This window comes from Castanea sativa, chromosome 11, assembly GCF_040712315.1.
Source record: "Castanea sativa cultivar Marrone di Chiusa Pesio chromosome 11, ASM4071231v1".
NCBI lineage: Eukaryota > Viridiplantae > Streptophyta > Magnoliopsida > Fagales > Fagaceae > Castanea > Castanea sativa.
Genome location: NC_134023.1, coordinates 42,326,047 through 42,350,443, shown reverse-complemented (window position 1 = coordinate 42,350,443; position 24,397 = coordinate 42,326,047). Strand labels below are relative to the sequence as shown.

The window sequence follows — 24,397 nt, the reverse complement described above, 5'->3', positions numbered from 1 at the left end:
ACAATAACTCTAGTTAGGTTGTCATTAGTTACAAATTTAAAAAGCAAGTAAAATAAAATCTGAAATGCCAATCACAAATAGTTGCAATTAATTCTCACGTTGCCTTTTGATGCTTTCGTTTTAGCTTAAACCATGCAATTTTTTATGTAAGAATTTTCTCACCTAAAAAATTACATACAAGTAAGGGACATCAAAATCATACTGTAGTTTGTTTCCATGCCACCTTAACCTTATTGATTTTTGTTTGCAAACAGAACCAAGCAATAGATAGTGAGAAGAAGGTCAGCCAGACATTAACAAGAGATGAGAACTTCAATTTCAGAGCAGCACATTGGCGTGATCTCCATGGCCTTCTTTACAATGTGTTGCCCCCAAAAATACTCTTAGGGGGGGGGGGGTCACCTTTTCCTCTCTTTCTGCATTTCTGATGACAAGAAATCTGTTAAGATTAAGTATCCGTTTGGATACAAATTATCTGCGTCTACGTTTTCCAGTTCACGTTTCAGCTCTTTTTTTTTTTTTTTTTGATTCACGCATTTTCTAATTTTGGGAGACAAATAATACTGTTCATCACTGTAAATCACTATTCATGCACTATTTTGGTACTGTTCACGCACTGTTCATGAGACCCATAATGACTTTATTTAGAAAAATATTAAAAATGGGTCTCATAGTACTATTCACACATTTAAAAATTATTTTGCTACAGTGTTTTCAGTTTTCAGTAATAAGTTCTATCCAAACAGACCCTAAGCTAAGGTTCTACAAATTGAAGAAGAAATTGAAATAGTGGGTAATTTACTTGTTGCAGCAGATGGGTGCTTCTCTTCTATTCGCCAGAAATTTCTTATTGGCCTTAAATTGAGGTTTCTAACTAAAAACGAATGAAAATTTGTTTATTTACTATTTTTTTTTAATTTTATATCCTGCTTATCAATTTGAAGTTTGCCATTAAAACATTCCTTTGAGATATTCGGGTTATTGTGCACGGAGAAGGGTTTTTGATTTTTTTTGGGAATAAGATTTCTGAATCTATTATTGCCATCTGGAGGGCTTCTTGAACTAGGGAGATGCTTGTACTTTGACTTAGGTTCTGGTGCTCACTGTGTGTTTTGTGAGCTTCAGAACAAAAGGCTTAGTTGGATTTAGTCTGTCAACCAACCTGAGCCTAAACTCAAGGTGATTAGTTACTCTCATCCCCTTCAAGACATATTGCAAATTTTCTTTGGTGATTAGTGATAGAAGATACATTGTTTAGTTTAGTGTCTTCATTAGAATAGAGGCTTCTAATCCTAAAAATAAAGTTGGGTTTATTTATTTATATTGGAAACGTGGGTGTCTAGAATTCTTCGAGCACCTAACTATTCTCCAAATGGAGAAGGGCAAGCATTCATTGGGGCACGTATAGGACACTTGATTTAAATACTTTTGACATAGCATTCATCCCCTGACATAATGGCTTGATAACGTTTTTCCATAGTACATAACCTAATATTACCATCCAAATAATAGCCCAGCATAGATCTAAGAAATCTCAATGGAAAATTGCTTTCACTTTGGTTCTACCAACTAGAGTTGATACTTAATAAATCTAGGGAAACTCAGTAGCCAAGAGAGTAAGTAGTGAGATGGTCCAGGGAAGGTTTGTGTTCTTGAGTTGGTGAGGTGATGAAACAAATAGGGACCCTTTTTTCAGATACTTTAAGTTAAGGACATTGCTCTTAGCGTGATTCTATATCACTGTGAGTTTGTTCCTATATTTACATATATTTATTTTTCGTTCTTGATAATTTGCATTCTTGATAAAATACTTGGGATAGTATTTGTGGTATTAAAGTTGTTTATTCACTGATATATTTCCATTAGGAAAAACATTTACCATTTAATCCTATGTAGCAATCAAGTTCCCAACAGATAGGCCCATGAGTACAGAATGTTGGCCAACAACTTTGATGCCCCTGAAACTGAAATTCTACATTTTGATTGAACAATAAGAAAAGAAGGATGAGACATGTACGTAAAAGTGAGATAATAGGGACTAAATTATGGTAATCTCTAAATCATAACCTTTGTACATTTATCAAAGCTTAAAAACAATATTTTTCTACTGTAGGATTGGGAAAATGAACTATAAAAGAGAGTAAGCATTGAACTTCCTTACTCTGAGAAAAACTATTTTTATGAATACTAGGAAAAGATACAAGGTGATGCTTTCTACTAACCCCTTTTCTGTGTCCTTTTTGTGAATTGAAAAGCTATTGGGTTTCTTTGTTGAAGAAGAAAAAATTAATTTAGTTATGTAGCTCAAATGGTAGAACAATGAGGATTGATACCTCACATATCCACTTTTTTTCTCTCTGTCTAGAATTTGACTAAGTATACCCTTTCTAGTCCATAAAAATTGAGGATTTCAATTTTAAAATTTTTTAACATTAGTTAGAGTTGAAAGCCTGGATTTGTGTTAAAGACACAAGAGCTGTTTAGACCCCAAATTAAAAAATTATGGCTCGGTTGGTTTTACTCTAACTTATCTAAGTGCGGAACAAGAGTAAATGAAGCGCAATCAACCGATACTACTCTAGTGCATAAACATGAATAACAAACAAAAAAAGTAAAGTACAAGAGTAAGGGAAGAGAGATGCAAACACAAGATAACACGACGACATGTTATTGAAGAGGAAACTGAAGATCTCGCCGAAAAACCTCTCTACTGCCCTCCAAGCGATAAATCGATCCACTAAAGAATAAAGTTGGAGTACACGAATAATAAAAGACCCTCAAAGCCTAGTCTACCTAATGTACTTGAGCCCTCTAAGCTCTTGCTACCAATGGACTTCACGAAGTCCTGTCTTCTCTAGCTTTCCGGATCCTGCAATACACCTGATTGCATCTGCTAAACCTCACCAGCTTCTTTATGGAAATCCCCAAAGCTTCCCAAGCTCCAAAACACTCTCTACACTCTGAAAATGTGTGGGTTGTGTTTGGGTACAAATCTCCTCTCAAGGTATGACAATGGGAGAGAGAAGAAGAAGAGACTACAATGATTTCTCACTAAGAATGGGTAGCTCTCTCTCTAAAAGATGGGTGTGTGTGTTGTAGAAAACCTATCTAGGGTTTTTCTCTTTGAATGACCTTACATAACTTTGTGGGTAATGAGGGTATATATAGTGTGGATAAAGGGTAGGAAAGTCATATTTAAAAATCCTCCAGGCAGAGAGTTTTGCGAGTATCTCGCGAGAAGGCCTTATCTGCAAGACACTCGCGAGATTGATAGCTTGGTACGACTCTTCAGCTTCTAGTCATGTGCTTCTCACATGCCCTTTTCGCAGGAACTCTTCTTGCGAGCTAGTCACGAAAAGTACTGATTTTCAATTAAGCTTGAGTTTTCACCAACTTAATACTAAACCCAATACAATAAAATCCCACAAAAATACAAGGAAACAAATTTATGCAATTACAACACTTTTTGTCATGGAATAAAGCCAACATAAAATATAGTTGTAAATCACAACTTTATAAGAGCATTCTCATTAAGAATGCTAAATACTATAAATGTTAAATTTTAACATTAAGTTTGTAAAAAGCATACTCCATCAAGAATATTAAATCCTATTAATTTTGCCATCTAGCTACAGTGGGCTGCTATCTCTAGCAGTCCACTGTAGCAAGATTGTAAAAAAAAAAAAATGATTTGTTTAATAAAACACGTGTGTTTCCTTTTCACTTTCCCTCTCACATGCTTCACCTTTCTGCCTTTTCGTGCCTATCTCTTTTTGTTTTCCCTCATTTTTTTTTCTGGTTCTCTTTTTCTCCCACGCCTACGCCTCTACCTCCTCTCCTTTATTTTATTTTATTTTATTTTTTATTTTCTTCGTTCTCCCTCAACCCAAGCCGTGCTTCCCTTCCCTCTACCCATGCCGCCAAACCCATCTTCGCTTCACTACTCCCTCTGACCGAACCCACCATCACAAACACAGCTTTTGCTCTTCTTCCTCTGAGTGAACCCATAACAAACCCAAGCATTCTCTCTGCTGACTGAACCCACTCTTCTCTCCCTGACTAAATCCACTCTTCTCTCCCTGACCAAACCCAAAAACCCAATCTTGAAACCCATATTCTCATCTCAAAATCGAAGATTCAAGGGAGGGGGTTATGTTTCCATTTGGGTCAGACTGAAGCTCCATGGTATAAACAATGGATTATGAAGTTTTGTTTTGGGTTAGGGATTTTGTGGGTCTTGTATAGCTGTCACAAGTTCATCACCGATTGGGGCAAAACTTCTAGCCGATTCAACTCCAAACAGGTTAGTTATAGCTGTCAATCTTTCTATGATTTTAGTCTGAATCTTTTATGGAGCTTTGAAATGGTATTGTAATTCAGCATTTCAATCTAGTTGTAATCTGTGCATTATATCATGTTCATATTCTTGTTATAGTTCATTGACTGTTCTCACATACTTATTTACTTTAGTTGTAATTATTTACTCTTTTATTGGTTCTAATTTTATATTGAACTTCAGTTGATTGTACATTATCTACTTATGGACTCATAACAATACATGCCAATTTATACTGGTATCATACAAGGGCAAATTGATGTTAACTCTCATTTGTTGAGTGTATCCGAAAACAACTCATTTCTTCCCCTGAAGTTGAGATCACCACCTCCAACAAACCGTCGAGATGGAGTATCAACTTTAGTGTAGAGGAGGATAATATCCTTTTTTTAGCATGGCTCAATACTAGTATTGATGCTATGCATGGTAATGAGCTGAAACAAGAAACATTCCGTGAAAAAATTTGGCAATACTTCTGCCAATACAGCCCATCCGGCACCACACGTACTACTGGCTCCCTATCAAGTTGATGGGGAATGATTAATAGGGAGATAAGTAGATTTTGTGGGTTCATAGCTGCACTTGAAGCAACCCTTCATAGTGGTACAACCGAATTGGATAAGGTATAATTATATTGCAATAGTTTCAAAATAGATATTTACCAATAGTTTGAAGATATTAATTATTTGCATTTTCTTTTAATTTTTTTAGATTGAAAATGCAAAGGCTATGTATAGAGAAAAAGTCAAAAAAGACTTTCCATTTGAACATTGTTGGCATGTGTTGAAGCACTAACCAAAATGGAGCATGCCTAAGGAATACTTGAGAGTAGTGCTACCTCCAACTCAAGATTCAATATCTATTGCCGATGGGGATGACGTGTCCTTAGTTGATGACACTACCAACTTTGAGAGACTAATAGGTAGGAAGGCCAAAAAGACCAATCGAAAGAAAAAGGCTAGTGGGAAAGATGTTGGAGAATACTTGGCAAAGAAAATGAAAGTTATTGAGGACTTACAAGAACAAGAAAAAGAGAGTCTCCGCATCAAAGTGGAAAGGGTTTGATTGGAAGAGTTGAGGGATAAGGAAAGAATTCGATTGGAAGAGTTGAGGGATAGGGATAGAGTTCGATTTGAGGAGAAAAGAATTCAAATGGAGGAGGAAAGACTTAGAATTGAAAGAGAAAAGCTTCGTATCAAAAGTATGATAGAGGATGAGAGAATTATGAGCTTGGACACAAGTGGCATGTCCTAAGCACTAAAACTTTTTTATGAACAACTCCAAGAGGGAATCCTTGCAAGACAAGCGTCAAGTAACTATTTTGGTAGTTGAAAGTTGAAACATGTAAATGATGTCTTCGATGGATGTATTTTGATAGTAGTTAGATCAACCTTGTTATGTTAGAAAAATGGTTGATGTATTTTGTTGAAGCCTAGCTCAACTTTGTTACGTTAGAAAATGGTTGATGTATTTTTTTATTTTATACTATATATAAAAAAGGAATGTATTAGATCATTGTGTTCTTTGATATTTACTTGTTTCTCTTTAATTGAGCAGTTTATTTAGCCTTTTCTATATCTTATATATCTGACATTGTTAATTTTTGCATATTGTTGTTCTTGGTGTTATTGGTGTTACTTCATGCTTTCATTAGTGGTTTGCCTCTTTCAAAAAGTTGTGCAGTTCCAAGAACCACAAAAAAACCATCTGATGCAGGAACTCCTCAGTCCTGATTCTGATGAACACCCTTTGAATTAAAGCACTGTATTACCATTCATCATAACAAGTCATTGTGTATGATGTGGTACACATTTAGGAGTGCTTTTGAGCATAGCAGGATAAGAATTTTAGTCACGGAATTAAATGTTTTGTGGGTTTAACTCGTAAGTTCCAGGTCTAGTTTGCTGCAGGCAGCCAAACAGGTTTAGGTTCAAATGCTTCAAGATAAAAGAAAATAGAAGAAAAAGAAAGCAATTATACATAGGTTTCTTATGCAATCACACCCTCAAGAAGCTTCAGAAAAAACTGTTGGAATTATAAAGAATGCAGCTATGACCTTAAGAAATCACTTATAAAAAAAAATGACCTCAAGAAATCACAAAGTAAATAAAAATTTTAAATTCCTTCAATCTATGCGCTTGCAATTCCATGTACTTCTTGCTGCCTGTATTACCATCAATCCTCACATAAAACATCTCACGACAAAACTTTCCTAATTAGTTTGTTTTGCCCATTCTTTCTAAACAACTCATCTCCAAGCAAAATTTGTAGTAATCTATTAACAGAATTAGAGACCACAACTAATGCCAAGACTAAACAGCTATAATTCCATTGCATAAACCAAAAACACCATTTATTAGTAGTATCAACAAAATACAGTGATTGATAGTTATAAATTTAAAACAACAAATACACTGCTAAAATGTTTCTGCACATTATATTGGTTGGGATTTACTTGACCTAACACTTGACATCCTCGCATAAAACAAAAGAGTTTTAAAGTCCAAAACACTTGATTCTGAACTAGGTGTACCTAACTTAAAACTACCTTAGAAAATAGGAAGCATGGACACGGCAAAATGGCCGCCGCACTTGCGTTTGACGTGGCGTTGCGTGAGGGATGCCGCTGCCTGCGCGTCCATGCCGCGTCCTTTATTTTTATTATTTTTTATTTTTATTTTTCGTTTCACAAATCATGCCGACGCGATGCTGACTCAGGCTGTATCGGTCCGTATCGGGCGATATCGCCGATACGAAGCTGTTCTCCGATTCAGGCCGAAAAAAAAAAGGTGCAAAATGCACCGTTTCAACTTACCATATCAAACCCTAAGCTAAGTCCCTAACTCATTCATCTCTCTCAGTTCACTCTCTCACTCGTCTCTGCTCTCTGCCTCTCGCCAACCTCACCGACCGACCCACTCGCTGCAAACCTCATCGACCCACTTGCTGCTCTCTACCTTTCGCCTCACTCAGCCACTCAAACCTCACCGACCCACTCACAACTCACAACATCACAGGTCGCCTCACTTCGTGCTTCCTAGCTCGACTCAAGTATCATCAATGATTCTTCACCAATCTTCACTTGATTTGATTTTTTTATTTTTTTTAACTGTGATGTTGTGAACCGTGATGTTGTGATGCTAGAACTGTGATGTTGTGATGATAAACTGTAAATAGTTATTATTAATTTTTTATATAAGCTGTAATGTTGTGACTTGGTATTGATTTATTATTAATTTATATAGTTATTATGAATATGTGAGCTGTGATATTAATAGTTAATAGTTATTATTAATTTTTTACATAAGCTGTACTGTTGTGACTTGGGTTTGATTTATCTACTGCTCTTAAATTTGGTATATGTTTATATAATGTGAAAAAGTATGCTTAGCAATATATTAAAATATAAATAAAAATATTTTGAATAATTTTTTAATTGCCGCACCCCGTCGCACCCACACCCTACTTTTTTAAAAATTGTCGAGTTCCACACCTACACCCGCACCCGAATCCTGAAACCCACCCATGCTTCATAAAAATAAAAACTTAATAATTTTCATTAATATTTGTCAAATCGATTGTAGTAGTAAATTATAGAATATCTTAACCTACTGATCAGGTTAAGGACCGAAGATGTTAATTTTGAAGTACTAAGACTACATAGATTTAGAAAACTAGACGAAGAGTAGTCTAGGAAGGGGGAAAGAAGAAGAAGAAGATGAGGGAGGTACATAAGGTTTTCTTTGCATTCAATATGGAGATTCTAGATCACATAGGGTTTTGATAAATCAAATCCAAACCATCCATGTTGTCCTGGTCCATTGTAACCAGGGAGGAGGATTGTTCCCCTGTTCATTTCAATCTTACATCTCACCATAACATTTATATGAAATGTCAATTTAATGAAACTTGGTTGGATGTCAATTTATATGAAATTCCCCTCCCCTTCCCTTTCCCTACTTAATTTTTTAAACATCCAAACAAGGGGAGGGATATCAATTCCCCTTCCCTCTACTTAATTTTTAAAACATCCAAACAAGGGGAAGGGGTAACCATTCCCTCCACTCTCATTAGTCTCCTCTCCTTTCCCTCCTTACACCCTCTACTCTCCTCTCCCTCCAAACTTCCAAAATTAGTGGTAGTGCAGACTGCATTTGAATGGCATGCCGTTAAATGACACGCTGCAATTCCTTGTTCACATTGGCATTCTTAAGCGGACTACCGTGGTATAAGATTATATCAATTACAGTCATTGTGAACCTGTTAGAGTCAGGTTACAATGTTAGTTAAAAAAAAACATTTTATCTAGTCAAACTACACAAAGTACAAATTCCAATTCATTCAAAGAGCATGAATTTCATTACACATTTGTTACACATTTCTTATCCAAATCTTTTTTCCGTCATGCTAAGACTACCCATTTCATACCCAATACAAAAAAAAAAAAAAACCAAAATTCTTGTAAAAGTATACAACATTTTATCTAATTACATACCCATAACATTTACATACCCATTTCATATCCAATACAAAAAAAGCTATTTTATTACACATTCAAAGGGCATGAATTACATACCCATTTTATTACAATTCATTTGAAGGGCATGAGTAAGTCACTCACTTCATTACATAACCATTTCATACCCGTCACTCACTTCATTTCATACCCATTTAATAAAGGGCATGAGTAAGTCACTCATTTCATTACATACCCATTCAAAGGGCATGAATTACATATCCATTTCATTACAATTCATTCACTACCCATTTCATACCCAAAACAATGATGAATAAGATCAAAATCCTTGTAAGATCATGTTAAAGATAAGAGCCTAGAAATGATGAATACATTTTGATAACAAAAACCATGCAAATAAATACTCAAAAAATTTACCCTAACAAAACAAAGTTCTATAATTCACAATATTAGTATCTTAATTGTTATGTTAACTATCTACCAAATAAATAATCAAACTCTTTAACCCACACCCAACAACAAATAATACCCATCTTCAATGACAATCAAATTAAAAAAACCCTTACCTGAGATATAAATTTGTTGAGAGGAAGGAGCAGCAGAGAAAGACGATGTGGTGTGAGATCAGAGACAATGTGGTGTGAGAAATGTGAGAGTTATGGGTGAGTGAGGCAGTGAGTTGCTGAGGAGTGTGAGGCTGAGTGTTAGAGGCTGAGTGTTATGGGTGAGAGAGTGTTGAGTGACTGATGTGTATCTGTGTGTTATAAAATTTTGCCCAACAAAACTTAAGTCTATAAGACTCGAGATCCAAGTAAATTTTAATTATATTTTGAGTCTTATAGACTTGAGATCTATATAGTATAATCGTTTTTCCCTAAGAAAATCGAGTCTTAAAGACTCGGTTTTGATTTGTAGAACTCGAGTATTTAAGACTCAAGATCTATGTGGCATTTTCACTCTCTAACTCATCAAGTACGAAGCAAGTCCTTGAGACTCGAGTTTTATATAGAACTCGATTTTCCAAAACTCGAGATGCTAGTTTGTTAAAACATTTCTAACGTGCGTTAACTTATTATATTGTCTACCCTTACTATGCTAGTCTCCAAATATCCCCTAACCAACCCGAGCCTAAACTCAGAGTGATTGTTTACTTTCATCCTATTTGTTACATCCAATTCTATATTAATTATAAATTTTCTTTGGTATTTAGTGACAGGAGATTCATTGTATGGTTTAATGGCTTTATAAGAATAGGGGCATGCAAGCTAAATTAGCAAGGCTTATATTCATGGGTAGGGCAAGCATTCATTTAGGCACATATAGGACACTTGGTTTAAATAGTTGTGAACATGCTGTTTGTTAGGTTCCAAAAGTTTAGAACAATTGGCAAATCGTGAACACACAAGAACATACAAGCTGCAGAAAGAAGATTTCAGAAACTGCCTAGTTTGATCGATCGAAAGACAGGTTTGACTGATCGAAAGTCGTATTGCAGAATTTTAATTAAGCCCAAACAGCAGTTCAAGCTCATTAAGGATTAGGATTTCAGATCAACTTCTCCCAGTATATAATGGAAACCCTAAGCACATTTTTATAAGGCTTTTTAGAGAGAAAAGAGCATGCCTCTTTGGTATTAAGGGTTTTGTTCCTAAAAAGCTCTCTCATATCTTCTACCGGTGTTATTACTTGAAAAATCTCAAGATCCAGTGTTGTAGAAGTTGCTGCCTTCTTTAGTCATCAAAGGTGCTAATGATCTAAACCTTCAAGGGTGGTCTTGGAGTCATAAATAGGAAAGTTTGTGTTGCTAAACCTTTGAGTGGGATCTCAAAGTCACAAACGTGGGTGTTTGTGTTTTGCAAAATCCAAGGAAAGAAGTAGTCTATGAATTCAGAGCTATCATGGGATCGTGGTAGTAAGTTTTCTACTCGAGGTGGCAATCAGATATTAGTGTTCTAAGTCGCTATTGCATAAACTTCAATTCTTTCATAGTGGATTTGCTGTTTTACTTTGAAAATAGTTAGGTCAAATCCTCCCCAGGTTTTTTACCGATTTGGTTTTCCTGAGTTATCATATCATTGTATTATTTATACTTCTGCTGCTTTGCATGATATGATTAATGTGCGTTAACCTAGATTTGCATAATTTACCTAAATTAATCACTTGGCTAAATAACTAGGTTAATCTAGTTGTGTTTAGTGCCGGCTCAACATACTAAGCAACTGAGGTGATCGCCTAAGGCCCCTAAGCAAAAAAAAGGCCCCAAATTTCAACCAATCAGAAATTTTTAAGTCCCAAAAAGTTAGATGATAAAATTATGTCAAAGGTGACCCAAATAAAACCAATAAAACCAAAATTTGCTAACTCAATTGTTGTGAAAAATGCTATATATCATAACATTATTTCTACCCAATAGGATCTATTTCTCGAAAGTATTAATTGAGCCCAAAATTTTAACCAATAAATAAAAAATAATTTTTTTATCAAAGAAAAAACTAGAGCAAATAAATTTTTCGTTAGATGTGTAACCTTTCACCATCTCCATGGGTGTTTTTCAGTGTAGAATTCATTAACTCCCACACAGAGAAGCTAAAACACACACTCTCTCTCTCAACCAAACAACTAATCTCTCTCAACAAAAAATAAATAAAATTTAAAGACAAAAATTACATTCATATTCAATCTCAGACCTCAATTTTTCTGGTACGAATTGCTGGAAATTTTGCCCCACTCTCTATTTAAAGCATAAAAAAGAAACCGTTTTGAAGCTGTAGCTACTGCGCTTCAGACCTTCTTCTCCTCATTTGAGTTTTATCCTCAGTCTTGTTACTTCTCTAGAACCTTTGTTTCTTTCCTGAACTTTCTCATAATTCAAGCGATCTTGTTTTACTTTCTCTTTATTTTATTCTTGGTAATTACTTTAAATTCTGACACAGCACATAGGTAAACTCATTTTCATTCGTTCATTCATTTAACATATTGGTTGGGACGTGGAGTAGCATAGGACCATAAATTTATTTTATTTTATTATTTTTAGTAATCACGGAGCTACGTTTGTACTTATCTCTTAGCCTTAGGGTTTTAATTTTTTCAATAAATTTCACCTTCAATTATTATTATTATTATTATTATTTTTGTTGAGAATTTCGTTGGTTCGTTATAAAAAAACTTTACTTGTATACTCTTATATGGGTTCACATTAACACTGGTTTTTGTTAACAAATAAAACTATTTTTGTGAGGAAAAAAAAAAATCAACGGATAAAAAATTTTAATATTAAATTTTTTTTTTAAAAGGCCCCACTTAAAATTGTTGTCTTAGGCCCATAACACATTAAGCCGGCCGTTGTGTTTAAAGGATCTAAAAATAAATATTGCTCATCCCATGTCATAGCGGCTTGATAGCTTTTGGTCTTGACCCATAATAGAACCATATAAAAAAAAAAAAAAAAAAGAAGATCCAAAATAGATATATGAAATCACAACGGTAAATTTCTTTTGCTTTAAGACTTTTTGGTGTTGTCAACTAGGGCTGATATATTAATTAAAATATATTTAGAGAAACTCAGTAACCATGAAAGTGAGCAGTGAGATGATTCAGAAGATGCATCAAGAAACAGAGAAGGTTTGGGTTCCTGAGTTCGTGAGAGTCATTCAAGAAACAAAGGATCCCTATTTGAATTTGATATATGATACTGATCCCTTGGAACAAATCTTTTGGGACAACGTGGTATTAGTTGGAGATGCAGCTCACCCCACAACTCCTCATGGTCTAAGAAGCACGAACATGTCAATCTTGGATGCAGCAGTTTTAGGCAAATGCATTGCAAAGAGAGGAGCCGAAAATTTACAATCAGCTCTAAGAGAATATCAGACCACTCTGCTTCCAGTTGTTTCCAAGCAAGTTCTACGTGCTAGGAGAATGGGTCGCATAAAACAAGGTTTAGTTCTTCCTGATCGTGAGCCTTTTGATCCAAAGAATTCTAGATCAGAGGATTATCAAGAGCTACTGCAGGAGGACATGCCTTTCTTTGACGATGTTCCTTTATTATTAGTATGACATCCTTCCCTGTTTGCTTGCCAATAACAGCGTATCTCTGAACTCAAAAGAGCATAGGGTTACTATCCTTGTAATTATTTGCTTATCATTTCATAGTTGCTTTAATTACATCATATCCAGCTTTTAGCTGAAATTACTTTGTTTGCATAGTTTGATACTATTTATTGACCAAACAAAAAGCCTTAATTCTGAAAAACATACAATCAGTTTTTCTGCTATGCACTGCAATTGGATTAAGGTTCTTCACTATTATTAATTGCCACTAAAGTCTCCACGTTAAATTCTTCTTTGGCTTCTTTGTCAACAAATTCTTACGGTCTGCATGATTAGGCACCAATTCTGGTCGTCATCCTGCTGATTATCAAATAATGATGGTGAACCGTATGAAATTGCCTAATTAGTTTTTATGATTATGGTATTTTATAAAATGGTGGAATAAACAGGGTTTCTTTCTTAATAATTCGTTAGTAATGACAAGATATTGTCATAGTATCTCTTTATATTCTTTGTATTCTCTGTACATTGAGATACTTTAAATATTTACATACAACTGCATTGATCTTAGTAAAAGGTGCTTTAGATGCACATGGCTCCATGTTAATGCCCCATAAAAAGGATTTTGGTTATAGTCTTTCTTGAGATGGTCTGTGTATATGTAAAGTTTAAGTTAAGAGGATCTCTTTATTAGAAAAAAAATCAAGCAAAATTAATGTTCCTTTTAGTCAATATTCAAATGGTACTTCCAAAAGGTTTTCTTGAAAGGGTTGGAGATAGGGGAATGGTTCTGGAGGGATGGCTGGATGGGCACCGCAAATGAAGATACTAAAGTATTCTAGCATTGGTGGTTTGTGAGTCATTATGGATGGAGTTCTGTGATGGAGAGCGTGAAGTTTGGGGTTCCAATTATAGCCATACCCTTGCACCTTGATCAACCAGTGAATGCTAGGCTGGTGGAGGGGTTAGGTGTGGGTGTAGAAGTGAAGAGAGACTTGAATGGGGGCTTGAAAGAGAAGAGGTGGCAAAGATGATCAGAGAGGTTGTTGTGGAGACAAATGTTAAGAGGGTCAGGAGGAAGGCAAAAAGAGTTGAAGGAGAACATAAGAAATAGGGGAGATGAAGAAATTGGAGTGGTACAGGAGCTAGTACAGCTTTGCAGAAAAAAAGAATAAGCAGTAGCAAGAAATTGCACACAACCATAATGACGAGAAGAAAAAAAGAATGAGCAGTAGCAGGAAATTGCGCACAACCATAATGACAAGAAGAAAAGGTGAGGTGGGCATATTCAATGTTTTCTTTCATTTCCATTGGAGCAAATATAGATCATACTATAAATAAAAAGGAATTTAGGAAATGTAACCTTTTTTTTTTTTTTTTCCTTAATTAAGAAAAAATGAATTTTTAAGTTTATACTGGTTGTACTAAAATTTATGATTGTTTTATTTTATTTTTGTTTTTGTTGTTGTTATTTATTTATTTATTTATTTTGTTGAGAATCAAGTGTGAAACTTGGGTCATTCTATGTTACCCCACTTTTTTTTAGGGTACAGTATCCACCCAAATCATAACCATTAAATTTTTAATGTTTTAATCTTGACCGTTTATTTAATGTGCACCAATTACCGGTTTAGCAGGTCAGGTGTAAAAACAAAAAAATTCAAATGTGTTTCTCTCTCGTGTTCAACTTTTCTCAGACTTGTTCTTGTGTTCATCGATCTCCTTTCAATATCCCGTCGATTTACCCATCATTGAAGGTTTTTCTAAAAGATCAAAATCATTTTGACTATTATTAAAGGTAAAGATTAAAATAACAAACCCTAAGTTCACTGCTATTGTTCTCTATTTCTTTGTTGGATTATTGGAGCAATATATATGATTGCAGGTTTGTTTGTTTGTTTGTTTGTTTTTTTTTTTTAAATTTCAAATTTTTAGTGCTGTTTAAATACTTCATTCAACATGATAGAATTCTTCATTTTTCTTGCGGCTATTGGGTACGGGGTGGGTGAAAGGAGACTCCTCCTTTCATATCAAAATTCCATTCTTAAGATCTTGGGTTGGAGATATATTTCATTATATTATTTAATATACCATCTATGTAAATAGCTTGACTTGTTGGAATTAGAAGTTGATTATTGGACCTCTGTGATTTGGGGTAATTGGGTCATTATTGCTATCTATTTTGGTCATTTATTCAATTTGAAAAGTTTGAGGAAATAAAAGGAATTAGTGGGATACCAGGATGTTACTTTGTATTAATACAAGAACTAGAATTCCAGCTATTGGACTTGATCATGGAAGAGCAATGGAGAACTCTGTGTAGAAGCTGTAAAAAGACATAGTCAGTTGGGTATTGTCACATAGATTGTGCACATCTTTATGAGAATGAGATTGAAGTTGGGGAACCTCTCATAGAAGACCATAATGTTTTTGTGTAGAGCCTAATCAAAGGGAAGTTGGATCTGATGTAAATACACTTTAAGGTTGGATTTTGTTATTTGGGTTTATGGTAAATGCCTTTGTGTTGACACTCTCACAAAACTAGATGCTTAATCTTGAGATCATGCTTTTGTGTTGGCACGACTTGCAGTATGGAGAGATTTTAGACTTGGACAGATTTCTAATATGATATTGACCTTAGAGAATTAGTGAGTCTTGGTTCAAATATCATAGCATAACATATGTCCAAAACACTAGCTACAGATCCATGTTAAAGGCCATTTAACATAGTTAATGTCCATGTACCTTATATTGACCATACAGTTTTAGTAATTTTCTATGATGTCACCTTGACTACCTATCCATTACATAATACTTCGCGTCATTTTGGTATCCATTTCAGACATATTTTATCCTGTTAAATTGGTCTTCCATTCACCATTTGTTTGGGTGCCCATAACTCATTATCAGATATAATGATTGTAACAAATGATATCCATGTATTTGGCATCTATCACTTTGCTAATGGTCACTGTTATGAGGGGCCATGGCATGAAAGTTTTAAGTAGGAATATGGTATGTATACATTCCGAAAGGTAGAAAAAAGATGCGGTTAATAAGATGCTGGCACCCTTAAGCATGTTTTACCCCCACTAACTAATACAATCCTTTGAGCAGTTTAGGTATTTATTGACATTAATATCTCATTGATTCATTTTTTTCATTTTACTTATTGTCAAGTGTTGTCCCTAATCACATCGTCTCATTTCTTTATGTGATAAAATTGCAGGCTGTGAGAAAAATTGTAGAGATGGCTGCAAATAAAGCTGCCACTGCTGCTAGAGTTGCTTTTGTCAAAATTGTTTATTAGATACAGAGGGATGAGAAAATTTGAAATACAAATAGCTAAGAAATTGGCTTTGTTTGATATTGTTAATTTTACTAATTTTACCATTTTGATGATGTCGACGCAGCGAGCAAAAGATCATTGGAGATTGAGAGAGGGAGAAAGAGATTATATTTAAGGTTTTGTCAAAGACATTGTAACTTGTATATACATTATTTGCATCAACGGAAAATGAATTTTGAAAGATTAAATTCTTTCTACCTTTTTTATTTTCCCAAAATTTTCAATCATCCCTAAACTTAGTGATTTCTTGTGGGGTACATGATGCATGTAGCTCCATTATTATGTATTCACACTGAAATAATGAATTGTAGGCATGATGCCAACTTGTCTAGCATATGATTAAGGACAACAACACTAGAGCCTTATCTAAAATTTTGGGGCCTTAAGTTGCCTCTTTGGATTGATTCAAAAAATTTAATGTTGTATCCTTGGATGGAGGAAAACTGTCATTACTGTCAATGAGGGGATAGAGATTGAAGTAACTAAAAGAAAACGAGGCCATAAATTAAATAACTAAGTTTCATCTCCTAGTAAATAGGTCTTGCTTACACTAAGGAATTAAGTTGGGTATCCGAATTCTCAAGCTTAAAGGAAATTATATTTTTTATAAGTTGACAATTTTAGCCCTTTTTCCTTATCATTTAAGCAATGGAGATAAAACATAAAACAAATCATCAATATCTTATAGACCTAAATGCTATCAATTCTAAGGGTATTTTAGTCATTTTTTAGGTTTCATGGTCATTTCAATCATTTTTTAGGTTCTAAGAGTATTTTGGTAATTTTAGAGGGAATTGGGGGGTTTTTTGGTCATTTTCAAGTTTTAAGGGTATTTCAATCATCTCTAAAGTTTTCAAGGTCATTTCATTCATTTTTGAGGTACTAAGGGTAGGGGTGTTTGCGGGTTGGATTGGGCAGGTAAAGGCCAATATTTCTATTCAATCCACTACTAACGGGTTGGAAAAATTTCAATCCACTATAGACCCACAGAAATCTAAATCCAACAGCTTAGTTACAAATTTTGGTGATTTCAAATCGACAGGTTAGGTGGGTTGGGCGTGTTGACATTATTCTTTTGATAAACTACACAATATATATACTTACATATAAGGATAACCAACATTGGTGCCTAAACTAACCATATTACAAATTATAAGAAGTTAAGTGTTAGGATTAGTGCCCTTAAATCCTATTGTATGACATTATGTATGACTTAATGTTGTGATTAATAAAGTTGTTTTATTATTATCTAAAATAATGGTAACATGAATATTTGGACATTATCATATAGTCCATGAGTTGCATAGTATGTGATTTAGTCACAAAAGATATAAATCACAAGTTTTTTGTAAACTCATAATTTTAGCTCGTAGTCGGTGCTGAAATTGTACATTTTATTTACGAAAACTATAACATATCAACTAAGATGATTTGTCTTGATCATGGAAGTAGAGACTTCTAGTTGATATGTTGATATGTTTTAAGAGTTAAGACATATTGAATTGGACCGCTGTGAGATTATTGTTCTCTAAACAACTGTCAAATGAATAATAAATCTTACGACTTCTATTTATATGAATTCTTAATCTTGAGAGAATAATGTACCTGATCATGAAATGTAGGTTGCTTTAATATATCAGGAGTGAGATTTAAAGTTAGGATCAAAACTTCAGTGTGTTGGGTAGCTACATTTAGTGTTGATGAAACATATATTCTCAAGATGGAATTCATAATCTCTTAACGGAGATATAAAATATTCTCTTGAGATATAAAATATTCTCTTGAGTAATGAGTTTGGTTATTCATAGTGTTAGGCCTAACTACTTTAGTAAGAAGTTACTAAAGTATATATTTATGAAATTTGATTTCATAAATATATGATGAATAACTTAAAGGATTAAACCAGGTACTCAAGAATAAAAATGTAGTAATTTTCAAAGTGGTAGTCTACATTTATGACTTTGTATTACTACGAATATTTTATAAAGGGGTTGTATGCATAATAAAATTTTGGGATATAATTTATTAATAAGGTTTGGAGTGCAATTATATTTATATAGTGACATTAAATATAATTAATGATAACTTTGGACTTGTCAAAAGTTGATAGAAAAACCTAAGACCTATTGGAGCTAGAGTCTTATTTGTTCTCTTTTGGTCCCACTCCAAGTCACAAACTAAAACCCAATTGGAATGACCCAAAATGCTAGCTTAATTAGATAATTAGTTAGATATAAGGAGAGAAACATACAGAATTTTATGAGGCACTTGTGTGTGGAATGAAACAGTGTGTATGTGAGTGTAAGACACTATAATTCTCCTTTGGAAACTGATTGAGAGACTACACTTTTTGGGCATAAAGTGGAATTAGAGTGAAGATTAAAAGTGTCTCCAAGTACTTCTAATCTTTTGTTTTGAATTTCACCGCACCAAGGCACGTTCTCTTGTTCTTGAATTTTGATTTACATAGTACATGTTAATAATTGTGAATGAAGTAGATCCGTTAATTTTCGGCTGTGTATATTTTGTATGCGATACAAACATGTATTTTTCTAACGTTAAGAACCATTAAGAGTATTACATGTGCACAAAAATAAAACTAACTCTATTATTAGAAACTAAATGACCTTTAGCTTTTCAATCTAATGTTACATGTCATTTTGTATTTGTTTGCATCTTTAGTGGATTGATTTGAGTTTGTAGGTATAGTTGGCTTTACATGTAATAGCATAATATTTTTTATAATATATATAAGGAATCAAAACAAAAAATATTTTTGGATTTACAAGAATATGTGGAGCCCAAAAAAAGAAGACAAACAACATACTCAAAAAAATATAGATACAAACATTACACAATACAAGACAAAAAAACAATTACCTTTGAGGTTGTTTAGAAGAGTATGCAGTTGATGAAAGGTGAGAACTGAAGGGATATATATATATATATATATATCCAGATTATTTTGGCATTATAATTATTTTGAATTATTTTATGGATATATCTCCCATACCCCATATTTTGTTTTACATCTATTTCATGATAACTCTTCCATTCCCATTTATTTATTTCTTCGCCTGCTATCTTTTTTCCATTATTGTATACTGGTTTAGTGATTTTGCTAATATCTTCTGATGGTAGGCTGAGCCTCCTTCTAACCATTCTATTTGTTATTCTGTGATTACTTGTTCAAATTAACCTTTGCTTCCCTGTTGTCCCGATTCTTCCTATTTTTGTGTTTAGCCCTAAAGTTTGTTGCAGATTTATATACCTGTGAGATTTGTTACCAAAGTCTGTGGTGTGCTCTGTTCTATAAAGAGGCCGAAAATCTTCCTAGGTTTGGTTTGGTCAGCCCGTTGAAGCCGAGAGAAGGCGTGTTAGGGTGGTCCCCATTATTGGAGGAGAGTCCGGCGGAAAGGAGTTCACAGATCAGGTGTCTATCCCATAGTTGTATTTTTGTGCTTCAGATCTAAAGGTTAGATCCAGAAGTTTGAGGATAAAGGTGACTAGGTTGGAATTGTTGATTTAAACTTGTAACCCCAGAATCATGAATAGGTTGTTTAGAAGTTACTCTTACACCAGCAGTAGATGTTCTCAACCCACAACCATTCCTGATATCCCAGCAGACGTAGGTATGATAAATTCGGAGCCTTTTGAGCTATCTGATTTAGATCTGGACATAGGAGATTGGAATATCCCAAAAGTAGCCACCAGCCAATTCTATAAGTCTTCATGGTCTTTGAAAATAACTTTCAAAACAGACTACCATGTTAAGACCATAGAACAAGTCTATGGAATCAACAAGGAGTACAAAACGTGCTACTTGTTATCCCCTTCAGCTATCCAGAAGCATAAAGACAAAGGACACAACTTCCTACACATAGGATTAGTCCAAGTTGGAGTGAAACCACTCACCAGAAGAGGTTTGAACAGCTCAATCCTCATGGCCCTTAGAGATGCTCGTCACATCAGATTCGACAACAGCCTCCTAGGAACCATAGAAACCAGTCTTAGCAACGGACCCATCCATTTTAACTGTTTCCCAGATTTTAGCATCTATCTCCATGACAGCACAGTTATAAAAGCCCCCACACTCAATATCAAGACCCATGGAACCCTCATGACACAGGGGACTAGTCAGATCGCCTTGATATACAGAGTTTACTACAAGTGCATGAGAACGAATATGAATGTTGGAGCACTTGATAGGAGACAGAAAGGTGAGACAACCCTCATCCAGACCACTGACCCTAGCGCCAAGATTAGGATTCCTAGAACCCTCAAATAGTCTGAAATCACTTTCCCAACCAACTGGACTTTAGAGAATGAAAACCATACTCTACAGATCCAAAACCCAGCCCAGAATCCAGATCTAGAATTTGTCCAACAACTAGCTGATGGCACGGTTAGATTAAGTTTCGACAGATCTAGGCTTAGCACTCCTCTAGATTATAAGTGTAGGCAACCTCTGGACATGTCCCGGTTTAGATCTCCAACCGATCTACAGGAGCCCCATAGGCAGTCACCTATCTACCTTAGAAATAGATCTGCATCCTAGTGTAGCTCAACCAGACCTTTAGGATCACCATTTCCAAGGTCTAGAAGAGACTTAGGTGCACAACTTCAGGGAGTTAGAACCAATTCCCAACTCACCACACCTTGCTACATAGCTAAACAGGATTCGATTGTCAATGAGGAAGACGATCGTGAGCAATCCCCCCCATCCCCATCTGGAACTGATATGGAACAGCCTCCAGATCAGCAAGAGGAATCTCTGAATATCTTAGTTCTAAACAGAGAATTCGTTCCTGACCTAGAAGAATTAGGTAAGGAGTTTAGTTCTGAGGAAAATAGGACTAAAAGAGAAGCCTACAAAGCCAATTATACCAGGGATCAAAAAGAAAAAGTATTTGAAGCATGGACGGCATTCATGAGGGAAATATCCCGTAATGTCCCCTTTTTCATATACTTCAAAAGGTATTTTGGTCAGCACAAGCAGTTTTGTGTTCTCACCAGAGCCTGGACCATAGAAGGACCTAATGCAACTAAGGATGTTGTTAGGTCAAGCCATCCACCCTTGGAAGCCATAACCTTCAACCATCGCAAGACGGAGATAATAGCCTCTCCCTTCAAAGCCACCACAGATAGGCATCAACCTGTTGACAAGGTTATTGAGCAAAACAACTACACCAACCAGTGTCTAAATGTCATAGGAAAACAGCTTGACAGGATAGAAGACAGGATCGAAAACAAGGTTATCCTCCAGCCAGGAAGCTCTAGTATACCGATCCAAGCTTTAGAGAAGCTTCTAGTCAAGTTACCCACAACTAGACACACCAGCCTTAGTTATCCTAAGGATAAGACAGCTTTAGAGATAGTGACCCAGAAGCTAGAAGAACTAGTGAAGAAGGAACCAGCTACCCCTTTATCTATGAATGTTCTAGACATCCAAACATCCTCCAGCAGTTCTAGCCAGGCCTCTGACCAGGAGTTTGAAATATTAGAAAACCAGTTTCAAGATTTAGAGGTCAAACGACTTTACCATCCCGATCCAACTAGCTTAACCAAGAATTGGTACCCTAGACCATCACCCCCTGACCTCCGGTACGAGGAACGGAATGTTAGTAACCAATTCTCAGTATCCTCTAGTAGACTCTATGAATGGAATATAGATGGTTTATCAGAACAGGAAATCCTAAACAAAATCCAGCATATGACTATGGTAGCCAACAACTACCTGGACGAAGGCCGTCCCCATAAAGAAGTCATTGAAATGATGGCATTAGGGTTCACAGGTAAACTCCAGCAATGGTGGAACAATTGCCTTACTGAAGTGTCTAAAGAAGACATCAAGTGCGCCATCCAGAAAGATGAGGAAGGAAACCCCATCATCAATGAAATTGAACAAGGAATTCCTGATGGAGTCAATACCCTGATTTATACAATCATGAAACACTTCATAGGAAAACCCAGCAATATCACAGCTAGGATTTATGAGCAGCTGAGTAACCTTAGGTGTAAAACCCTAGGAGATTACAAGTGGTATGAAGATATCTTTACCACTAGGGTCATGCACAGAAGAGATTGTAATTCTCCATTTTGGAAGGAGAAATTCATTAATGGTTTACCAACCCTCTTTAGCTAGAAGGTCAAGGAAACCCTTTGCAGCCCCTTAGGTGTCATGGACTATGATAACCTAACTTATGGAGACATCTCTAGCACCATTCGAAGTGAAGGAATGAAGATGTGCAGAGATCTCAAAATCCAAAGCCATATCAACAAGAACAAAGCCAAGTACGAAATAGGACATTTCTGTACATAGTATGGCTTACCCTCAGTCAAACCTTCCAAGAGGAAATCCAAGCACAAAGGAAAGGAATCCTTTGAGAAACCCTATAGGAAGAAAGCAACCAAGTATTATAGAAAACAGAAGTACAAGACTGATGATTTCTATAAGAAAGAAAAATCCAAGGAACCCATTCCACAAGCATCAGGTAAATGCTACAACTGTGGAAAGAAAGGTCATTTCAAGAACGAGTGTAGAGCTAAGGCCAAATCCCTTATCAATACCCTCATTAGTGACCAACCCAGCAAAAATGAGATCTTCAAGTTACTAGAACTTGACTGCTCAGACAGCGAGTCATTCAGCAGTGCTAGTGACAATGAGCTTCGGCAGATATACAGGTCATCCTCTGATTCCCCTAGTTCCAGTACCTCTAGTGGCCCGGATGAACCCACACCATGCAAAGATGGTTGTTGTAGGAACAAAACCATCAGTGTTCTCAACAAGCAAGAGGAACTTCTTTTAGACCTCATAGAGGCTATAGAAGACCCTATCATCAAAGCTCAGAAGCTTACCCTTTTCCATCAGACCTTAGTAAAGGAAACCTGCAAGCCCGCCCTTAAGATCCAGCAACCCAAGGTAGATTTAGAGCAAATCTACAATAGGTTTACCCAGTCCAAGAAGGAAGTTACAGTCAACGACCTTTAAAGAGAAATTAAGGAAACCAAATCAGAAGTTAGACCCTAAAGCAAGATTTAACCATTCTTAGGGTTGATTATGATCTCCTTAATCGAAGAATCCAACTTTTGGAAAACACTTCTCATCAAAGCAATGAGGAAGGTCCAATTTTGAGAGAAATTCAGCAACTCCAAAATTCCCTCCTCTTCCAGCCAAGAGTATAACATTAGCATTGTGAGAGGTTCCCCTCACCCAGCATATTTTCATATTTGTAATATCATAGCCTCAGTCGGCTATTTATCTGTATCTTCCGCACATTGGCCTCAGTCGGCCCTTAGCCTGTAACTTACCCCCTTTTTTGGTTCCGTTGCTGGTTCATGAATGCCGTCCATGCTTCAAATACTTTTTCTTTTTGATCCCTGGTATAATTGGCTTTGTAGGCTTCTCTTTTAGTCCTGTTTTCCTCAGAACTAAACTCCTTACCTAATTCTTCTAGGTCAGGAACGAATTCTCTGTTGAGAACTAAGATATTCAGAGATTCCTCTTGCTGATCTGGAGGCTATTCCATATCAGTTCCAGATGGGGATGGGGGGGATTTCTCACGATCGTCTTCCTCATTGACAATCGAATCCTGTTTGACTGTGTAGTAAGGTGTGGTGAGTTGGGAATTGGTTCTAACTCCCTGAAGTTGTACACCTAAGTCTCTTCTAGACCTTGGGAATGGTGATCCTAAAGGTCTGGTTGAGCTACACTGGGATGCAGATCTATCTCTAAGGTAGATAGGTGACTGCTTATGGGGCTGCTGTAGATCGGTTGGAGATCTAAACCGGGACATGTCCAGAGGTTGCCTACACTCATAATCTAGAGGAGTGCTAAGCCTAGATCTGTCGAAACTTAATCTAACCGTGCCATCGGCTAGTTGTTGGACAAATTCTAGATCTGGATTCTGGGCTGGGTTTTGGATCTGTAGAGTATGGTTTTCATTTTTTAAAGTCCAGTTGGTTGGGAAAGTGATTTCAGACCATTTGAGGGTTCTAGGAATCCTAATCTTGGCGCTAGGGTCAGTGGTCTGGATGAGGGTTGTCTCACGTTTCTGTCTCCTATCAAGTGCTCCAACATTCATATTCGTTCTCATGCACTTGTAGTAAACTCTGTATATCAAGGCGATCTGACTGGTCCCCTGTGTCATGAGGGTTCCATGGGTCTTGTTATTGAGTGTGAGGG

General features: G+C 35.8%; 1 pseudogene; it reads left to right on the top strand.

The window, feature by feature from the left end:
• Nucleotides 1-12,869, top strand: part of LOC142616534 (uncharacterized) — a 13,169-nt pseudogene extending 300 nt beyond the window's left edge.
• The last annotated feature ends 11,528 nt before the right edge of the window (nt 12,870-24,397 follow it).